Source organism: Callithrix jacchus, chromosome 8 (assembly GCF_049354715.1).
Source record: "Callithrix jacchus isolate 240 chromosome 8, calJac240_pri, whole genome shotgun sequence".
NCBI classification, from domain to species: Eukaryota; Metazoa; Chordata; class Mammalia; order Primates; family Cebidae; genus Callithrix; species Callithrix jacchus.
The window spans coordinates 77768778-77789093 of NC_133509.1; the positions used below are offsets into that span (position 1 = coordinate 77768778).

Genomic DNA, 20316 nt, shown 5'->3' on the forward strand with positions numbered 1-20316 from the left:
CAATAAAGAATACATCCAGCATAGAAGCTTCAACTAGACACCATTTGATTAAATGAATTATAAACCACGGTTATTTCCAAAGTTCTATCACTATTTTATACAGTGTAAAAGTAAAATAAGTGGAGATAATTTAGGGATCAAGTAACCTACACAGTGTAAGATCTTTTCTAACACAGTAGCCCTTACTTCATAAGTCAGAAAACTAATACGAAAAATATACCAACTACTAAGTGAAGCAATTAAGATTTTTCATCCAGGAACAGAGAAAATAACTAAAGGATAAATTTGAGTTCCTGTGAACCAACTGTGCAGCAATCATGAATGAAACCACAATCATTACATACTAACCATTTATCTTGATCCATGAAACATAATGTGTCCCCAGGAATTTGCATTTACTTGGATCTATGCCAAACAATCCCTGAAATCTCTAAAAATTATAGTGTACATCTGACAGGTCTCTTTAGGAAAGGCAAAAATAAATATGTATAATATGCACGTAGGATATTATTATAGAATCTTTTGTTTTTGTCAGTCACCTAGTTCTACTTCATAAAGTAGACCTGTGATTGTGAACTGACTCATTTCTGAGAACTAGGTTAGATGCTTTAAATTTCCATCTTAAGATTTAAGATAGCATTCTGCTTGCCCTATCTGTAATTTGTGTTTGTTTTATTTTGTATGACTATGACTCTTTACCCTTTTACAGTCCAACTTGGATTTTAGTAACTGTCTTTCAGTCCCAGGAACTCCATAGTCAGTTAATCATTTTCACTTTTAAGGGAAGTTTGGCCACTGTGGACCCTGTGGTTAAATCATCCCAAATAAAATTAAGGGAATCCATTGAAATAGCAGAATCTGATTGTAACATCTCTGGCTTTCAGAGAAACATCACCAGCATATATTTCAACGTTTTCATTCTCATCAAAAATGCAGTTCCTGATGCTTTCATCTTATGAACCATCTCTGGGGTCATCAGAGAGGAACTCAGTGAAAGTAAATTGCACATCTTAAATCTACTTAACATTCATAAATATCATTTTTCCCATTTCTTCCACTAAATTAGACCAAGAAATTTCCAGCATTTTATCCTTATTTCACGAGAGAGAACTTTGAGTCCAAAGATTAGTCAACAAACAACTGGAACTATTTCTGTTTTTTTCTAGTTAGAATATTCAATCCACAATGTTTAATCAATATGCTCTTTAAAAACCATGTTACTAAAGTTAAATTTCTTTGTATCTGGTCAAATACTCGCAGAATCTATACTCACAAATATCATTCATGGATTGTTTTCCAATACAAATTAGCAAAGCTTTTCAATGCTTTTATTTTTTTTCTCCCTGGGTATCTTTATAATTGGCCCCCTGTGGGATGCTAGATTCTTAGTCCCACAATAGATCTGGATAAAATGATAAATTTAAAGTTAGTGGAGGTGTTCATGAGGAGAGTTGACAACTTCAGAAGTTTTTATAGTTTCCTAGCAAGGCAGAAATGGCCTCCTGATACTGTGTGGAGGAGAGATTGCATCCACTTCAGTAATCTTGTTACCTCCTTTTGCAACCACTTCTATTGTCATGTTCATATCCCTTCATACACTTTAATAATTACTTATTTAGCATGAGATAATTTCTATAATTAACAATGATAAAACTTAAGTATATTTCAGACAGTTTTGAGAATTCACATATATTAACAAATTTACTCCTCAAAATACCTTATAAAGCAGGCATTATTATTTAAATAAGAAAATTGCATTACAGAGATAGAAAGTTACCCAAAATTACAAGGCTAGAAATAGCTGAACTAGAACCTGAACCAAAGCAGTCTAGTTTTGTAACCCTTACATTTAACTCCTATACTGAGGCTCAGAGATCAGCAGATGTTGTAATTCATAAACCCACAGGATCAAATTTTAATTCAAGTTTTTAGGTATAATATCCCTAAAAATAAAATTGATGAGAAATTCTTTAAATTCAGTCATAGAAACGATATGACTTACTGTCATTCACTTGGAACTAAAAGGTTTGCACTCTAAGCTTTTTATTCTCTTTAAGATGACCAGTATAGAAAAAGGAAATAGGTCATTATACATTTCTTCAATTCTTCATGTTTTTTAATATATATTATTTTCTTTCAAAATGTTGTCACTTGAACTTTATTCCAGTTATCCACACATGGTAATTTAGTTACTTAGCCAAAGCATGCCATAGGCTGCCATGAGTTACATATCTTAATTATACTGCTAAGGGACAGAATTCTAACCATGCCAGAACTGTTAAAATAAATTAAATTTTGCCTAAGATTGCCTCAGAACATTGAATTCCTTTGTAGTAAACTTTAACCTGGGTATGTAAACAACTACAATCTAACAAGAGCATATTCTTATAAGTAATAGCTGAGTCTCAGTCAATCACAACATCTGAACTTCAGCGAATCACAAACTTCCAACTGAGCAGACTATGTCCAAATAAGGAAAACTCTGAACTGTAACCAATCAAGCTTTTGATTTAGTTCACTTCTATTTTTTTGTCTATAAATAATTCTTGACCACAGTTGTTCAGCACAGCTTTTTGAAACTTTTCTTGCCTATGGACTACCTGATTCATGAATTATTGTTTGCTCAATTAAGTTCTGTTATATTTAATTTGTTTAAGTTTTTCTTTTAATAAAGCTATTCCCAGACTTCCAATAGCACCCTGAGGGTCAGTTTTTTCTATTTATATCTTCCCCAGTGAATAGAGGTCTTAGAGTAATTATATTAATAAAACAGTAGGTTCTGGCAAACTAAACAGGAAGTTAAGCTTCCAGCTACAACATTCAAAACAATGGTATTAATTTGTCTTGATGAGAAGATAACTGCAGTCACTGAAGTCACTCAGTCACTGGACAAAGGCTTATAACCCACTCATGGACACTGCCCCATCAATACAACTTGAGGGTTACAATTCAACCTCTTGCTTCTGTTGTTACTGAAATCTGGGTATGTTTGCTGGCAAAATGAATTCCATAGAAATTCTAAATACTCAACTTATTGACTTCCGCATCAAAGTCTCTAAGAGAAAGTGTACTGTTGAACTCTTGGTCGAATACCTAGACCCATATCTAAGCCTATAATGGGTCCTCACTAAATAACTGCATTTTCTAGATTCTAATATGGTGGGACATAGATATCACAAAAATCAAAATTTTCTCAAACAAGGACATCAACAAGTAATGAGTCATCAGAAAACATGACAAATACTCTGAGAAGAGAAAAAGAGCACATACTGATATCTCTATAATGCAAGAGACTTCTGATAATATTCATAACTATGTTAATAAGAAAATCTTAAAGTACTAAGGATACATTTTAACAATAAAAACTATGTTTAGTTTAACAAAAGAAATGCTAGAATTATTCTTAAATAGAAATACTAGAAGCAGTGTTATTGAATTTAGAATTTAGATATATTTTTGGTCCTCATCGTTATTCAGCAATGTCTTGGAAGTCAGAGCTAGTATCATAGGGAAGGGAACTTAGAGATATAAAAATTGGAAAAGAAGAGTAATAATAATTATTACTTAATGATAATTTCTTGATGATTAGAAAATCCAAGAAGATTAAGTATAATAATACAAGAAAAATATATAGGTGACTATAGAAAACCGGCTGGTTACAAAACTAAAAATATTCAAGAATCAATAACTTTTCCTATAGAAATAGTCATCAATTAGAAGATAAATTTATAATAGTAAAACAGGAAAACACATGAAATACATATTAATAAACAGAACTAGAATTATACATTATATCAATGTCTTTTAACACTTAAAGTATCCCTAAGTTGAGATGAATAAAGGCAAACAAAAAAATAGATTTATAAATAAACATATTGGAAGTCACAAAATGCCAGTTCTTCCTATGTTAATTAATATATCTAATGTACTCTCAATAAGAGTGAGAGAAGGAATTTTTAACTAGCAAAGCTGATTCTACATTTTACAGGGAAAATATATCAAATATATCCAGAGAAATTTTGGAAATTAAGAATAAAGCAACAGTACTAACAGACAACAAAATATATTCTGTTGCCATAAAAATAATCATATGGTAATTGTACATGAATAGACAGCAAAATAACTACAAATGAAAGTTTTAAAATATCTGTACATGCACGATGATATTTAATACCTAATAAAGTGTTTCCAGTATTTATGATCACTGGAAAATGATAGAAAGTTAAAAATTATGTAAGCTTATCTGGAGATTCATCTAACAAAAAAGGTAATGTGGATCTATGCATGAACCCCAAACTAAGATACACTCTAATTAAACCAGAACATTGTGTTTTTAAAAGGAGAGAGAGAAAAAAATAAGGAAGAAGGATGAGGAAGAACGGGGGAAGGGGAAAAAGAAGAGGAGGAAGAAGAAAGATGAGGGGGAACAAAAGGAGGAGAGGAGACATAGGAGAAAGAGAAGAAAAGTGAGGTTTTTTTTTTTTTTAAAGCAGGAATGGGAAAATTAATTTCAGAATTAAGTCTTTTCTAAGGCAAAAATGAATAAAAATTCAATTAACCAAACTCACCCCAACTTATTTGCCCTTGACAACCCCAGCCTCTAGTAACCACCATCTTACTCTCTTATGAGATCAACTTTTTTTTTTAGCTTAGGGGTATGTGTGCTGGATGTGCAGGTTTGTTACATAGGTAAACGTGTACCATGGTAGTTTGCTATACCTATCAAACCATCACCTAGGTATTAAGCCAGCATGCATTAGTTCTTTCCCTTAAAGCTCTCTGCCCACCCCCAACAGGCCTCAGTGTGTGTTGCTCCCCTTCCTGTACCCATGTGTTCTCATTGCTCAGCTCCCTCTTATAAGTGATAACATGTGGTGTTTAGTTTTCTTTTCCTGCATCAGTTTGCTGAAGATAATTGCTTCCAGGTTGTTTATGTGGTTGCTTTGTAGTGTCATTGGCCTGGTTACTTCATTGTGTTTTTGCAGCAGCTGGTAATGGTTTTTCCTTTCCATGTTTAGTGCTTACTTCAAGAGCTCTTGCAAAGCCGGCCTGGTGACGACAAAATCCCTCAGCATATGCTTGTCTGAAAATGATTTTATTTCTCCTTCGCTTATGAATTTTAGTTTGGCTAGATATAAAATTCTGGGTTGAAAATTACTTTCTTTAAGAATGTTGAATATTGACCCTCAAGTTCTTCTGGCTTGAAGGGTTTCCACTGACAGGTCTACCGTTTGTCTGGTAGGTTTCTCTTTGTAGTTGACTTGCCCTGTCTCTCTGATTGCCCTTGACATTTTTCCCTTTGTTTTAGCCTTGGGAGAATCTGCTGATTATGTGTCTTAGGATAGATCTTCTCATGGAGTATCTTACTGAAGTTCTCTGGAGTTTCTGAATTTGAATGCTGGCCTTTCTTGCTAGGTTGGGGAGGTTCTGGATGATATTGTAAAGTGTGTTTTCCAACCTGTTTACATTTTCCCCTTTCTCTTTCAGGCACTCCAATCAGTTGTAGCTATGTTTTTTGTTTGTTTTTTACATAGTCCCATAGTTTTGGGAGGTTTCATTCATTCTTTTTCATTCTTGTTTCTCTACTCTTCTCTGCCTGCTTTCTTTCAGCAAGATAATATTCAAGTTCTAATATTCTCTTTTCCACTTGTTTGATTCAGCTATCGATACTTATGTTTGCATCATGAAGCTCTTGTGCTGTGTTTTTTAGCTCCATCAGGTCATTTATGTTCCTCTCTAAACTGGTTATTCTAGTTAATGTCTCCTATTTTATTATGGTTCTTAGCTTTTTTTCATTGGCCTAGAGCATAATCCTTTAGCTCAGTGAAGTTAATTATTTCCCACTTTCTGAAGGCTACCATTTTCTGAAGCCTACCTCTGTCAGTTCATCCATTTCAGTTTCAGCCCTGTTCTGTGCCCCCAATGGAGAAGTGTTGCAATCATTTGGAGGAGAAGAGGCATCTGGCATCTTCAGTGTTTTTGCATCAGTTTTCCCTCGTCTTTGTGGATTTACCCTTGATCTTTGAGACTGCTGACCTTTGGACAGGGTTTTTGTGGGGTCTTTTTTGTTGATGGTGTTGCTTTCTGTTTGTTTTTCTTCTAACAGTCAGGCTCCTCTTCTGCAGGTGTGCTACAGTTTTCTCGGGGTTGATTCCAGACCCTGTTTATCTGGTTATCACCAGCACGCAGAACAGCAAAGATTACTGCCTGCTCCTTCCCCCAGAAGCTTTGTCCCAAAGGGGCACCAACCGAATGCCAGACAAAACTCTCCTGCATGAGGTGTCTGGCAATTCCTGTTGGAAGGTCTTCCCCAGTCAGGAGGCACTGGGGTCAGGGACCCACTTAAGGAAGCAGTCTGATTGTCTCTTAGTAGAGCTGGTGCACTGTGCTAGGGGAATTCTCCTCATATGGATTGCCCTGACTCTTCAGAGCCCGCAGGCAGGAAAGATTAAGTCCACTGAACCTGAGACCACAGCCAGCCCTTTACCCAGATGCTCTGTCCCAGGGAGATGAGTTATGGCTGCAAGCCCCTGGCTGGCATTGCTGAAATTGCCATAGGGAGGCCTTGCCTGGTGAGGGTGAATAGATCTGGGTCCCACCTAAAGAAACCTCTGTACTTCTGTGACACAGTCTCTGTACCATGCTTTGGGGAATACCACCCAGTCCAAACTGCCCAGCCTTCCTAGCACTGGCCAGGTAAAAACACCAACTAGAGGGCAGTGTGGTGGCTCATGCCTGTAATCCCAGCACTTCCGGAGGCCAAGGCGGGCGCATCACGAGGTCAGGAGACAGAGACCATTCTGACTAACACGGTGAAACCCCATCTCTACTAAAAATATAACACATTAGCTGGGCCGTGGTGGCATGCACCGGTAATCCCAACTACTCCGGCGGCTGAGACAGGAGAATTGCTTGAACCTGGGAGGCGGAGGTTGCAGTGAGCTGAGACCGCGCCATTGCACTCCAGCCTGGGTAACAAGAGCGAAACTCCGTCTCAAAAAAAAAAACAGAGAATTGCTTGAACCCAGCAGGCAGAGGTTGCAGTGACCCGAGATGCCGCCGCTGTACTCCAGCCTGGGTGACAGAGCAAGACTCTGTCACACACACACACACACACACACACAGACACACACACCCCAACTAGAGCCACAGTAACGGCGGTTGCCCCTCCCCCCTGGGAACTCAGTTGTCAGGCAGACTCCTGGCTGCTATGCAGGCAAGCGGAGATTTCAAGCCAGTGGGTCTCAGTTTGCCGGGTTCTGCGGAAGTCAGACACACTGAGCAAGGCTGTAGGCTCCCGGCCTCAGCCCCATTTCCACTGGAGTGGGTAGTTTTCCCGCCTCACTGGAGTTCTGGGCGCCTCACAAGTTCCAGCGCCAAGGCACGGGCAAAAAAGAAAAAAAACACTCTGGCAGCTCAGCGCCTGCCTGCCTGACTGACCAGAACAGCTGCCACAAATTGAGTTTGCCCGATTTTGTGCTTGAGACCCAAGGCCCTCCTGGTGTAGACTTAGAAGGAAATATCCTGATCCATGGTTTGCAAAAATCCATGGGAAAAAAATGCAGTACCCGGGGCCTGGAGCTCGGTCCCTCACTGCCTCCCTTGGCTGAGGTAGGGAATTCCCTTTGCCCTGTCAGCTCCCAGGTAAACTGTCACCCCACCCTCCTTTTCCTTTCTCTGCCAACTGCCTAGTGAATCACAATGACATGGACTGGGTACCTCAGTTGGAAATGCCGGAGTCACTTCGCCATTTGTGTTTGTCTCGCTGAGAGCTGCAAACGGGACCTGGTCGTACGCCACCATCTTGGGCTGTCCGCTGAGATCAACTTCTTGTGAGTTCCGGGCGCTTCACGAACTTACAGGTCTTTGATATTTTTATTTCATACCTTGCTTGTTTCGCTAAACGTAAAATTCTCCTGCTTTATTCATGTAGCTGTAAATGCCAGAAGTTTTTCTTTTTTTAAGACTAAATAGTATTCTATTATATTTTCTTTATCCATTCACCCACTGATAGCTATTTGAAGTAATGCATTTTTAATTAGCTAGATTTCACCATTTCACAATGTATATATACTTCAGAACATCCTGTTGTACATGATAAAAATATATAATGGAATTTGTCAGTTTAACAAAAATTTCAGACACTCTAAGATTGAAAAACTCAATATGTAAGTTTTTAAAACTTAAAAAAATTATACACAACACTTAAGAGACAAAAACTGAAACCCAGTCTCTACTAAAAATACAAAAAATTAGCTGGGCACGGTGGCTCGTGCCTGTAATCCCAGCTACTCAGGAGGCTGAGGCAGGAGACTTGCCTGAACCCAGGAGGCGGAGGTTGCAGTGAGCCGAGATCGCGCCATTGCACTCCAGCCTGGGTAACAAGAGCGAAACTCCATCTCAAAAAAAAAAAAAAAAAAAAAAAAAGACAAAAACGGGAAAAATGTTCACAATGTACACTGAAATTGATAATTGTATTAAAAGATAAAGAAACAGGTCAATGTGTGAATGTCTAATTGAAAACGGATTTAAGTAGAAAACTTACAAAGTAAACAAGAAGTTCTCATATAAGATGATATTCAGTTTCAATTATAAGAGAAAAATACACATTAAAATTAAACTGAAATATTTTCAACCTTTAGCATAGCCAAAGATCTAATTGTTTGGTAGCATATTAGTATGGGAATTCAGTTCTCTGATACATTACTGTATAGCACAGTCTATGTATATGCTTTACTATTTGGTGGTCCAACATCCATGGCAAACAATGTGACACAATTAAAAACAAACAAACACATATTGTATCACTCAACCTGGAAATATTTCTTGGTATTTATTGACTATGTATATATTTGCCTATGAATAAGTTGCATAAAGACCTTCCAAAACATTTTGAGAATTTGAGAACATGAAAGAGAACTGATAGAATTAATTGATAGGGAGACTTAAAGACAAGAAAAAGAAGAGATATTAGTATTTATTCTGTCAATTTAAAGTGATTTAAGTAATATTTAGTATAACTTATAAGAATAAAGAAAACATACAAAAAAATATATAATTTCATAAGTAAAATTTTTATTCCCACCAACTAGCTTTAACAAATCTATATTATTCCATGTAACAACAGTTGCTTCCTCTTCATTGCTGTGTGATATTCTGTTATTTTGCTATATCATATATTATGTATATATGTATTGGTATATATTTGAGAGTGAAATAGCTGCAGAAAATTCTGCCTTTAGTAGACAGAGCTTTAGAAGATACTGTCATCACCATTACCAATATCTTTTGACATTTTTAAAAATCTGTATCTCTGCTTCCTCCTCTGTAAAATGGGGGTAATACTACTTACCTTATTAAGTTTCCCCGGGGATTCAATGAGACAGTATAGGCAAAAATATTTAGAGCTGTTTCTGGCACATAGTAATCATGTGTTATTTATTTAACATCATCCTCATCTTCCATAAGATTGTTCTATAATTCTTTATATAATATACTATAGAAATTCAAAATACACAAGAAAGTATTTTGACATATTCCCTCATAATTATATTATTTTTGAAGAGGTATACTTTTATAGCGTATTGTTTTATAATTAGTCTATTCAACAATGTAACATTTTGATTTGCTTTATATTTATTTTAAAATTTACAAATAATATTGTCTATATTTGTAGGACACAACATTGTATTTTGATACACATACACATGTCGAATGATTAAATAAGCTAACATATGTATTACCTTACAATTTTTTGTAGTGAAAATACTTATAATCTACTCTGTTAGCAATTTCCAAGTATAAAGTATATTACTTTTAGCTACAGTTAGCCTGTTGTGTGATAATTGTCTTTATTTCTCCTAAGTGAATTATTTTACATCTTTTAACCAATGTATTTTTAAAACCCCACCCTTCAGCCTCTACTAATTACCATTGCACTTTCTATTTTTTGCTACAATAGCTCATGGCTCTATCCTAATTAGCTATAAGAGACCATGCATTTTACTAGGTCTTTGTTCATTTTCTCAGGCAATCCTTAGGGAATGCTGCCTTATTGCAAAGATCCCGTCTCTGTTTTCACTTCCCACCTCAGCCAGCAGTTATGATTAAGAACACAGGTCTACTCTTAGGCACATCAACCACTTACATCCTGATAGGACTATTTGAGGCTGCAGGGATTTTTCTCTAATTATCGGTATAAGTTTTAGATTTATGTTCTATGACTTTTATAGACCCCTGAAATCGTATTTTGGAATGTGGTTACATACTAAAAAGTAATGATTTAATGATATTACTAATTTTTTACCTTCTATTTTATTTTTGAGCAGCTACTAATATGTGGCATTTTGCCACCTATTGTTGAAGACTGTAAGATAAGTAAGCGCAGTTTTTGTTACAAGGGTCTTACAAGTCCCATAAGGTCCTATATTAGTTCAAGCGAAGCACTAATTTCAGAGTATTTTTTTGAAATAATATATTTCTTCTCTAATACCTTATAAATACATTTGGCTTGTTAAAATGAATATTGCATAATGACATAAAAATGATTTTCAATCTGTTAACGTCTTTCAGAATAGTGTTAAAAGGCAAAAATACTGTGTTAGTCCATTTGCATTGATGTAAATACCTGACGTTGGGTAATTTATAAAGAAAAGAGATTTAATTAGCTCACAGTTCTTCAGTCCAAGAACAAGAAGCATGGTGCTGGCATATGTACAAGCAGCATGGTGCTGGCATCTGCTTCCGGTGAGACCTTGGAAAGCTTCCAATCAGAAGATGAAAGACAGAAGGCAAAAGGGGCTGTAAGGGGCTCTAAGACTCTTTTAAACAACCAGATTTCAAGTGAATTGACTGAACTGTATAAGAACTCATTCATCACCATGGGAATGACTTGAAACCATTCACGAAGGAGCCATCACAATGATCCAATTTCCCCCTCAGTCCTACCTCCAATGTTGGGGAATACATTTCAGCATGAGATTTGAAAGGGATAAACATCCAAACCATATTAAATATTTGCCTCTATATTTACTTCAGTTATTTTTATTTTGTTATTAAATTTAAATCAGTAACAAGAAGACTAAGAAGGGAGGCAATGAGCATGTATGGATCATGAAAGAAGGTGAGGTGATGTTTATGGAGTATACCAGGCAAGGCACATGGCAGCAATGAGTGAAAAGATTTGTGAAAATCTCATGTCCTAATTTCAATAAAAATAAAATAAAACCTACCAGCAACAACTCTACAGGATAAAAGTCACCTTCTATGAAAGTATAAGACAAAAGTGCTAAGTTTTATATCCAGACCTATTTGATGCCAAAGTCCATCCTTCTTAAACTCTTAGGGCCATTAATTGTAGTGCGTTTCTAAACCAGTACCTTAGTGGACTACCTTGAATGTTTCTAAAATCCTCACCTGCCACACATTCTCCAGACTTTTCTTAGAATGGTCTTAAGCAAATGCCTAATACCATCAATAATCTTTTGATTTTTGTTTTTCTCACAAATGCTTATTTTAATTTCATATTCTGAGTGTTCTTTCTTGCAATACATTAAGATTGTACTAAAGAAAAAAAGTCCTAGGCCAAGGCTGGGAGCGATGGCTCACTTCTGTAATCCCAGCACTTAGGGAGGCCAAGGCAGGCAGATCACCTCAGGTGAGGAGTTTGAGACCAGCCTGGTCAACATGGCGAAAGCCTGTCTCCACCAAAATTACTAAGAAGAAAATTAAGTGGGCGTGGTGGCAGGCACCCATAATTCCAGCTACTTGGGAGGCTGAGACAAGAGAATTACTTGAATCCAGAAGGCGGAGATTGCAGTGAGCCAAGATCATTGCATTGGACTCCAGCCTGGACGACAAGAGTGAAACTACTCTTCAAAAAAAAAAAAAAAAAAAAAAAAATTAAAGGCCTCTTGTCAGTTTCTGTCCCTCTTCCCAGCATGAGTGCATGACAAGCAAAACATAGACTTAAATATTTCTTTGTCTCTTGCCCTTGTAATACTTCCTTAACCAAAATGTTGTGTCACTTTTGTTTCATGAGTAGTAAGAATACCGAAAGTCAGAAAAAGGTATTAATCACATTCTAAGGCAGTCTGATTTAACAGAAAAAATAGCAGAGCCCAGGGTAATTAGATCCTTTCCAAGGTTAACTTTAGCTATTAGATAATAAGTTAATACATGAATAAGTGAATGATTAAAAGAATCCAAAGTCAGTCCTTTCTTTACTATTTCATAGTGGTATAGCACTGTCATTTTATCATACTACATCATTTATTCTTCAAATATAGAATATTAATGTACTAGTATAATGAATTTTAGCAAAAGTCATTTTATAAAGAAAATACATCATTACATTTTTGCTATAAATACTGATTTGAGAGATTAAAATATGATCTCTTCATTTTTAAAATTAATTTTTTCTGTGCTAGTGTCAATAAAATGTAACCCAACCCAACCAATATTAATTAGGAATTGGAACCATGAAATATCATGTTATTAACTGGATAAATAAAGCCTATCTCTTTAGAGTGTAACATTTGAAAGTGCTTTGGTGAATTGCAGATTTTAAGACTACTTCCAGTAACTTTCTTTGCTTAAGAAGAAAAAAAACTGATTTTCTAATATATGTCAAGTATGCTGCTCAGAGTAGAAAAACTGGTTAAAAAAGACAGTAGCTGTGAAAAGTTGCAGTGAACGTGAGTGAGAGAAAAAGCAATTTATTTTGCCTAGGAAACTTCAAAACTGATTTAAACAGGATAAATGGTATAAAGAAAGCAGACATTTGTCCAAAATTCTAAATATAGAAAAAGGGGGTTGAAGTCTACAAAGCCAAACTGCTTTCAAAAGTGAAAGTAGAAACTAATTACCAAATACATTTTGTTCAAATTGGTCAAAAGGAAGTCAGAAAAATATTTCTGCTTTTTGGAAAATTGCAAATTTATAAATTTTTATTGGCAGTGAAAGAATATGATGTCCTTTTATACTTCCAGATTAACAATTACTTCACCTTTCTTTTCACTTAATCACTTCACCTATTTTTTGGAAAAAACTGGACTTTTCTCTTGCCTAGGGAGTAAAGTGGTTATAAGCACTGGCTTTAAGTCAAGCAAAACTCAGTTTGAATATTTCTCTTATTATTTCTAGATGCATAGCAACTAATTTTCTTTAGCTTTCTATACTTTCAATGATATAGTCCTAATAATAGTTCCCATATCAACAATTGCTTTAATAATAAAAAGACGTATTCATGCAGAAGCTTTATCACAGTGCCAGCAAATGGTAACCATAGTAAACATTCAATGTATGTCCACAAGGATGAATGTACCGATGATATTTATGAGTCACACCATAGCTCTCTCTCTCTATCCCCTTCCCCCATGTATAGATCTATATACAAAATGGTGACACAACATAGAAATATCAATACAGTGGATTCTCTATATTTCATATTTGTGAGTTCTGCATCTGTGAATTCAACCAAACATGGATTGAAAATATACCAAAACAGGAGGGAAAAAAATAATTTAGTCTTTACTGAACATATACGGAGATTTATTCTTGTTTTTATTCCCTAAACAATACAGAATAACTATATACATAGCATTTACATTCTATTAGGTACCATAAGTAATCCAGAGATTATTTAAAATATAAGGAAGGATTGTGTAGGTTATGTGCAAATACTAATTACAGTTTTTAATATAAGGGACTAACACGCAAAATGAGTGTTTGAGGCATAAAACTTAAATTGTAGAAGTTTATTGAGCCAGATTGAGGGTGTGACCAGGGAAAATGTGAGTCACAGAAGCATCTGTGGCTGTTTTTCCCAAAGAAGTTTCCAAGAGGTTTAGTATTTATACGTATTTCTTACAAGTAGTGAGAGAGACAGCAGTGACACATAAGATTACATACTCGTGAGAGACTTTAGTTAGTGCCCAGGTAAATCTACATTTTATATAAGATAAGGTGAACATTTGAAGAAAAAGAGAATACAGGAAGCAGACTTCTAAGGGACGAGTGATGGAAAGATGAATTTCAACATTTGTTCTGTACGTGGGAAAATAAACAAGTAGTCTTTTGAAATGGCTGGTTTCTGTTTAGCCCTTAGGGAAGAAAGCCTGAAGGTTATTACGGAAGAAGTATATATACTGAGGCATATACTATCTCCCATCCCTTTAAGGCCTTGAACTCAGCTTCCAAGATGTCTTTGTGTTCCCTTGGCCAAGAGAGGGTCCATTCAGTCAGATGGGGGCTTAGAATTTTATTTTTATTGATCAGGACTTAAGCATATGAAGAGTTTGAAATTTACAGAGGGGCCTGGAACCACACCATGAATACTGAAGGATGAAACTCATGTGTGTGTGTGTGTGTGTGTGTGAGAGAGAGAGAAAGAGAGAGAGAGAGAGAGAGAGAGAGAGAGAGAGAGACATTGCATGCGCCATAGGCTAGAAAATAACAATACTATTATTCATTGAGCACTTACTCTGTGTGATTCTGAGATTTAAAACTAAATAATTCAATTATATCAACATATCAATACTATTGTTAGTCTCTGTATATAAATAGAGAAACTGAGACATAGGGCAGTTAATCAATAGGTCGAGTATGAGGGTGACATTACATGCTATATAGCTTCTACCATCTGTGGTCTTAGATGTTACTTTTGATTGATTTTCATGGAAAAAATTGAAATTTGAACCCAAAAAAATGACATCAGAAGGAATCAGAATCACTCTCTCTGTCTCTGGTTTTCAGCAGGTTCATCAGCAATCTTTTTACAAATGTGGGAGATAGATTAAGGATTGTGCATCTCTAAAGTAGTGTATTGAAAGAATTAGTAAATATTGTCAAAGAAATGTTGTGACCACATACTCTGGATTTTCCCTTTTAAAAAGGCATTCAGCAATCTACAATTGAGGAATAATTTCAGAACATAAAGAGGGACAGTTGAGTTTTCTGGCTTTTACCCCAAATAGCTGCTTAAGAAACCTCTTTCTGTCACATTTGCCCAACCTTAAGCAATGGAAAGTAAATTTATATTATAGATAAAATAGAGGTTTTCGAATAATTTTGATCATTTTAAGGGCTTATAGAAATGATTAGAGAAAGTAGGGAATTCCAAAAGGGATTTATAAGGCTTAAATTACAAGGATAAACTTTTTCTTGGGGTCATTTTCTGGACAATTCAACACTGTGCTTTTGTGAAGAGTTAAATTATTGATCTAAACTCTCTATGACTGTTATCGTTTAGCTACTGAAATTTCAAGAGATTAGATTATCAAGCCAATGTGATTTTTACTTTTATACACCTCACACAGAAATGTCAGGTTTTTAAATAATTTTATGTTTTTTCTACAGTTAACAATGTTTCAATTAACTTAGCATTAAAGAGTATTTTTCACTTACAAAATACTCAAAATAGAAATGAAATATTTAAGGCATTTGTTAGGTGGTAAGCCATTTTTTGTCAGTGATTATTCTTTTGAACTTAAATATTTACTTAACTTTTAAAATGCTCTTTGATTTTTCTGAACTTTTTACATAAGCAAAGACTGATTTTTTTTTATATTAGAGGATGCAAGTTGCAAATCTGTAGCCTAAAATTTACGAGAATATCATTAACTGATCTCTCCGATTACCGCCACACTCGGCCTCTGTGGTAAACCACTATTCTACTTGCTACTACTGTGAGATTCACTTTTTTATATTCCACATGGGAGTGAGACCACGTGGTGTTTGTGCTTCTTTGCTTGGCTTATTTTACTTAACATAGAATCCTCTAGGTCTTTATGTTGTTGGAAATAAAATAATTTTCTTTTTTTATGGGTTAATGTATCCCATTATGTATGTATACTACATTTTTAATAGATTGATGTGTTGATAGACACATAAGATGATTCGATTAATCGTCTGTTGTGAATAGTGCTGCAATAAACATGGCAGTGCAGATTTCTTTCTGACATACTGAGCTCATTTTCTTTGGATATATATCCAGTAGTAGGAATGCAGAATCATACGGTAGTTCTATTTTTTATTTTTTTGAAGAACTTCAATACTATACATAATAATGGCTGTACTGTACATTCCCACCAACATTATGAGTTTTCCTTTCCATACATTGTCACCACCATTTGTTATTTTTTCTCTTTTTGATAATAGTCATTCTAGGTAGGGTGTGGTGATATCTCATTTTGGTTTTGATTGCATTTTCTTGATGATTATGGATGAATAGGAGAAATAAGTTCTGCATTCTAGTGTACAGAAATGACTATAGTCAACAATATTATATTGTATAATTCAAAATAGCTAAAGAGAGAATTTTTAATGTTCTCATCAAGACATCACAAGTGTTTTAGGTACTGAATATGCTAATGACCAATTCAATAATTATGCAATGTATTTATGTATTGAAAATTCACATTGTACCCCATAAAAAGATACAATTGTTATCTATCAATTAAAAACAAAGTAAAACTTAAAACATAAGAAACATGAGATAGTTTACCAGTTTTATCACCTAAATGCCACAGGAATAAATAGGTTATTTCTTAAGATTATAAGGCTTTTTGTTGGCTTCTTTCTTCATTTTTAATGTGCAAATATACAAGATTGTGTTACATTATTCTTTAGGTTGAAACATGAAATGGTGAAAGAAGATTTCAACTTCCAGGAGAGATTTATTAGCTACTGGATACTCAGTGTTCAATCACTAGAAAAAATGTATTTAATACAATGTAAAGAAACTAAGAACTTTGAAAAATGGTTTGACAAAATGCTGAAAAGAATAGACAATATAGAGAGGAATATAAATGAACTAACGGAGTCGAAAAACAAAACATGAAAACTTAGTGAAATATGCACAAGTTTAAATAGCAGAATGGATCAAGCAGAAGAAAGAATATCAGAGGTCGAAGACCAACTTAATGAAATAAAACGACAAGACAAGAATAGAGAAAAAAGGATGAAAAGGAATGAGCAAAGTCTCCAAGAAATATGGGACTATGTGAAAAGACCCAATCTACATTTGATTGGTGTACCTGAATGTGATGGAGAGAATGAATCCAAGCTGGAAAATACTTTTCAGGATATTATCCAGGAAAATTTTCTCAATTTAGCAAAGCAGGACATTATTCAACCCCAGGTAATACAGAGAACACCACAAAGATATTCCTCAAGAAGAGCAACCCCAAGGCACATAATCGTTAGATTCACCAGGATCAAAACGAAGGAGAAAATACTAAGGGCAGCCAGAGAGAAAGGCCAGGTTACCCATAAAGGGAAGCCTATTAGACTTACAGCAGATCTCTCAGCAGAAACCCCACAAGCCAGAAGAGAGTGGGGGCCAATATTCAATATACTTAAAGAACAGAACTTTCAGCCTAGAATCTCATATCCTGCCAAACTAAGCTTCACAACTGAAGAAAAAATAAAATCTTTTATGAACAAGCAAGTACGCACAGATTTTATTACCACCAGGCATGCTTTACAAGAACTTCTGAAAGAAGCATTATACATAGAAAGGAACAACCAGTATGAGCCTTTCTAAAAATATACCAAAAAGTAAAGAGCATCAACATAAAGAAGAATTTACATCAACGAATGGATAAAATAGCCAGTTAACATCAAACGATAGTAACCTTAAATTTAAATCTACTAAATCCCCCAATCAAAAGATACAGCCAAAACCTAATGGTATATCCGAAGATACACAAAGACTCAAAACAAAGGGTTGGAGAAAAATTTACCAACCAAATGGAGAGCAAAAATAAATAAGTAAACAAAAAGCAGGAGTTGCAATTCTCACATTTGATAAAATAGATTTCAAAGCAACAAAGATACAGTGGTAAAAGGATCAATGCAACAATAAGAGATCTTAATACCCAGATACATAAGACCCATAACGAGATTTAGACTCAACGAGACAGAAAATTAATAAGGATATCCAGAACTTCAACTCAGATCCAGAACAAGTAAACTCAACAAATATTTATAGAGTTCTCCATTTTAAATACACAAAATATTGATCGGCCATTATTAATACCCATTTTTAGAATGAAGCAATATTCCTGTTCTCTCTCCCTCTTTTTCGTCCTCTTTCTTCCTCTCCTTCTCTCCTTTTTTTACTTTTCAACATCCTAGTTCCTCACCTCTACTCAATACATTCCTCTGAACACCTGATTCCTTGTGATTCTCCCATTCCACTAAAAAAACAAAAAAGAAAAAAATGTATTTAAAACAAATAAATCAACTAGTTTAAGGAAATAGAAGGCTGAAAAGGCAAAGAGACCTTGATGAGATAAGACTCCAGAGAAGGGAGATTTCATTCTTCAGAATCAGAAGATATTGCACGTGTTGTTTTGAGCTGCAAATTTGTGGTAATTTGTTATGGTAGCAATGGATAATTAATACATTGCACAAGCAAGAGTGAGAAAATTCACATCGTGCCACTGTTGCTGAGTAACAAACTAGCAGAAATTTTGACAGACATTGGGCCTGTCTCAAGCATAGGTTTTCTTAGTCCTCAGAGAAAGGAGGAAGTTGGACACCAAATATTTGACCAACATTTGAAAAACAAAGGGCAAACCACTCTTTCCAGGAAAGGAAAATAAATGAGTTTTTAAATTGACAAATCTGAAGGACAATGGGTGAAGCTGAGGGAGACCCAGCCTTACCTGGACTGATACCCAGGCTTAAAACAGTACAGTCCTTATGAGAACTGAGATAAACTGTTGGCACTCCATCTATCCTCTCTTCTGGACTCAATTACATGAATGTTAGAGATTTCAACTTTATTATTTCCTGTATTTTAAAATCACATTTTTTTCTGCACTTATGTTTATATATTGCCTGTTAACCAGCCTTCCAGTTTTCTAAACATGCTTTCTTCTCTTTTAATTCTGCTAAATGTCTAGCTAAGGACATATTACTTTCAGGCATTATATTCTACTTTCTAAATGTAAACATGTGGTATTCTTCTATACATTTAAATTATTAGTGAGATACTCCATATTCTCATCTATTTTATTCACTTTGTCTTGTATTTTCTGTATCACATTGTTAAAAATTATTTAAAGTTATGTGTCAGTTTTCTCTGTTATTTGAATAATAATGTTTCTGTTTTCATGGGCTGTGTTCTTTCCACTAGATTCTTTAACATGTGGTTTTGCCTTCTGGCATGTCTATTGAAAAATGAGACTCCAAATAATGTTTTCTTCCTTCAGGAAGGGAATGATTAACTTTTCCTTCCACTAAAATGGGAGAGATAAATTACAGGTAGGAGGGCATAAAGAGCACCAAAAAGCTAAATATTAGGTAAATATAATAAATGTTGGGCAAACATTAACTGTATGAAACAATAATAGTAATGAGTCATACGGTTTAAAAATATAAGTCTAACTGAAATTTATGAATATAATAATGTAGAAGACAAGAGGGAAATAAATAACTTTAAAATATAAACCTCTTGTAATTTCAAGGAAGTAATAACAGTAATATTTTGCAATAGATAGAAATAAGTCAAGATCTCTAAGTACGTAGCAGAAAACAAAAAGAATGCTTCATTAGCAAGTAATGGAGAAAAAAATGAGCTAACAAAATAATATTGAAGTAATACAAATAAAGATCAGAAAAAATAAATGTAGAAGTATTTCATATAGAAAACAAATAGGGGGATAGATATAGATTCAGACAAATATTTTATTAAGTAATTATTAAAATAATCCAATGGAAAGACTAAATTTTCCAGACTCAGTAAATGATGACAAACAGATATCTGGGGCTTTACCCATGATGAATTAATAGATTCACCATTTTATTTACTTGTCTATATCTATATATGTTCATGAATTGGGTATTATTACAGTTTTTGAAGAACATTTACTATACGTACTACATTTCTCACATACAATTATGTATTTTCTATGATTACTATTTAATTGATTTTTCACACTGTTACTTATAAATTGCAGCAATTATTTTCTAATAAGAAAATGAGATATGTTTAACCTAACAAAACTTGGTTCAGTATAAGGTAATTTCTACTTATAAATGTAAAGTAATTACCAATTTCTTAGGCAATAGTGATGTGCCGAAACTTAAAAATTTTATTTAAAAAATACATCATCCATTTATTGACAATCACTTAAAAACACTGTTCAACTGACAATGATAGAAATGTTCTATATTTGCTCCATCAAATACATAGCAACAGGATTCTATTTCTTTTTAACTGTGTGCCAATTGCTTTTAGCCCCTATTAGAAACTTGCCTATAGTGATTATTACTGAGATGTTCTAAGCATGTTTTTTTATTTTACTA

At 34.6% G+C, this 20316-nt stretch overlaps 1 long non-coding RNA gene across 1 annotated transcript in view; it reads left to right on the forward strand.

Moving 5' to 3' along the window:
* Nucleotides 1-7158: 7158 nt before the first annotated feature.
* Nucleotides 7159-20316, forward strand: part of LOC118144927 (uncharacterized) — a 47868-nt gene continuing 34710 nt past the window's right edge. The window contains exon 1 of the long non-coding RNA XR_004729875.3: nucleotides 7159-7862. This is a non-coding gene — a long non-coding RNA (uncharacterized LOC118144927). The remainder of the gene's footprint in view (nucleotides 7863-20316) is intronic.